Genomic DNA, 2,884 nt, shown 5'->3' with positions numbered 1-2,884 from the left:
AAATAAGGAACAGCAGTGGCCCCAGCACCGACCCTTGGGGAACGCCCCATTTAACAGTGCCCCATTGGGACTGAACATCATTACCACTCTCAATATTGCGGAGGATTACCTTCTGCTTTCTGTTCTTAAAGTAGGAGGCGAACCAATTGTAAGCTACTCCCCTTACTCCATAATGTTCCAACTTCTGCAGTAATATTTTGTGGTCAACACAGTCAAAAGCCTTCGTTAAATCAAAGAAAACACCTAACGTTCTCAACCTTTTATTTAATCCGTCCAAAACCTCACAGAGAAAAGAGAATATAGCATTTTCAGTTGTTAAGCCATTTCTAAAACCAAACTGTACATTTGACAGCAAATTATGTGAATTTAAATGCTGCAGTAACCTTGTATATACAAGCCTCTCGATAACTTTAGCAAACACCGATGGCATAGAAATAGGTCTATAATTGTCAACATTATCCCTGTCTCCCTTTTTATAAAGTGGCTTCACTACCGAGTACTTTAATCGGTCAGGAAACCGACCACTGCTAAAGGAAAAGTTACAGATATGGCTAAGTACTGAGCTAATATACGTGGAACAATACTTCAGTATTCTGCTAGATACCCCGTCATATCCATGAGAGTTCTTGGTCTTTAGTGATTTAATTATTAACTCAATCTCCCTCTTGTCAGTATCATGGAGGAGCATTTCAGGTAACAGTCTCGGAACACTTTTTTCTAAGAGCGCTATATGATTCCCTGTTGGGACTAGGTTTCTATTTAGTTCACCTGCTATATTCAGAAAGTGATTATTAAGTACTGTACATATATGCGACTTATCAGCAACACGGACATCCCCACTACGCACTGATTCTATATCCTCGACCTGTCTCTGCAGACCAGCCACTTCCTTTACGACTGACCATATGGTTTTAATTTTATCCTGAGACTTAGCTATTCTATCTGCATACCACATACTTTTTGCCTTCCTAATAACTTTTTTAAGCACCTTACAATACTGTTTGTAATGGGCTGCTGCATTTAGATTTTGACTGTTTCTAACGTTTTGATATAATTGCCACTTTGTTCTACAAGATATTCTTATCCCTTTAGTCAGCCACCCAGGCTGCCTGTTTGTGCTAGTACCCTGTTTTAAACGTTCTAACGGAAAGCAACTTTCAAAGAGCACGAGAAAAGTCTTGAGGAAAGCATTATATTTATCGTCTACTGTATCAGCACTATAAACATCTTGCCAATCTTGTTCCTTGATAAGGTTTACAAAAGTCTGTACAGCAACTGGATCAGCTTTCCTAAAAAGTTGGTAACTATATTTAACATGTGTTGAAGCACAAAAATCTTTTAGACTTAAAATTTGTGCATCATGATCTGAAAGGCCATTCACCTTTTTGCTAACAGAATGCCCTTCTAATAATGACGAATGAACAAAAATATTGTCTATGGTTGTTCTACTGTTCCCTTGCACTCTCGTTGGAAAGAATACGGTTTGCATAAGATTATATGAATTAAGGAGGTCTACCAGCATCCTTTTCCTTGCACAATCACTTATACAATTAATATTGAAGTCACCACATATAACTAACTTTTTGTATTTCCTATAAAGTGAACCAAGAACCTCCTCTAGCTTTAGCAAAAATGTTGTGAAATCGGAGTCTGGGGATCTATAAATAACAACAGTAAGAAGTTTAGCTCCACTAAATTTAACCACACCTGCACAACATTCAAACACCTTTTCAGTGCAGTACTTTGAAACATCAATTGACTCAAATGGGATACCGTTTCTCACATACATGGCTACTCCCCCACACCGCAAAGAGCTCCTAGAAAAGCTGCCAGCCAACCTGTATCCTGGTAAAGGAAGCCTCTGAATTATCTCCTTATTTAAGAAGTGTTCAGATATACCAATAATTTCAGAGTCAACATCTATAAGCAGTTCACTAACTTTATCTCGAATACCTTGTATATTTTGATGAAATATACTAATTCCCTCATTAATCGGATACCCAAGCTTTGTAGAAAGTGGTTTCTTTGTTAGAGAGACTTCCCTTAAGCAGGAATACCTATCAGCTGACTTCAATCTAAACTCTTCATTTAAAAAAAAGCGTAAAGACTAGCGTCTTTATCCAGTAATGAGTTTAGGTTGGGGCGGTGGTTCGCGTCTTAACATTTCCAAAATTTTTTTTACTAACATTCGCGTTTTTATTAGGTTCTGATACTTTACTATTACTTTAATATAGTCTATGTTACAATATTTGATGTTATGTAAATATTAGCTCACCTTTTTTTGAGGGGTGACTTTGTTCGATTAGCTTAATCTACAGGACAGCTTGCGCTATTTGTATAAAGATATTTTGCTCCTTTTTTCTTTTACGCTTCGTAATTCACATGTTGCAAAGGTTCTGCTATTGGATAGGAACAGTGATCAGTAAGATTGACCTTGCGGTTTTACTAGAATGTGGGAATGACGAAATAACGTTTATCTTATGCGGAGAAGTATTCCAAATTTGTACCGCACTGCTTGTAATGGAACTTTTATAAGCCTGTGTCCTTATTGATTGGACATGGTACTTTCCTTTTCGTCGACGATGAAGGGAATGTGCCTTTTAATAGAGCTACCGCGGGAATTTTACGCGCGCCCGTTGAGTAAACAGTGTGATTTACGAACTAGAAGCATCCCTCAACTGCCGCTGGAGTGTGTTGCGATCGCGTATACCATGTTGGGGCTCACGTTCCGTATGCACAAGTTCAAATAGTTCTGAGCACTATGGGACTTCACTATGCACAAGTCTCACCGTTCCTGGGCGTTCAGCAGCACGTTGAACTTGGCACGCTCAACGTTCACGTTCGACAGCACGGTCCGTGTGCCGACGGCTTAAGGCCTGGTTTC

Source organism: Schistocerca piceifrons, chromosome 10 (genome assembly GCF_021461385.2).
Source record: "Schistocerca piceifrons isolate TAMUIC-IGC-003096 chromosome 10, iqSchPice1.1, whole genome shotgun sequence".
Lineage (NCBI taxonomy): Eukaryota > Metazoa > Arthropoda > Insecta > Orthoptera > Acrididae > Schistocerca > Schistocerca piceifrons.
Note: the sequence above shows the minus strand (reverse complement) of the source record.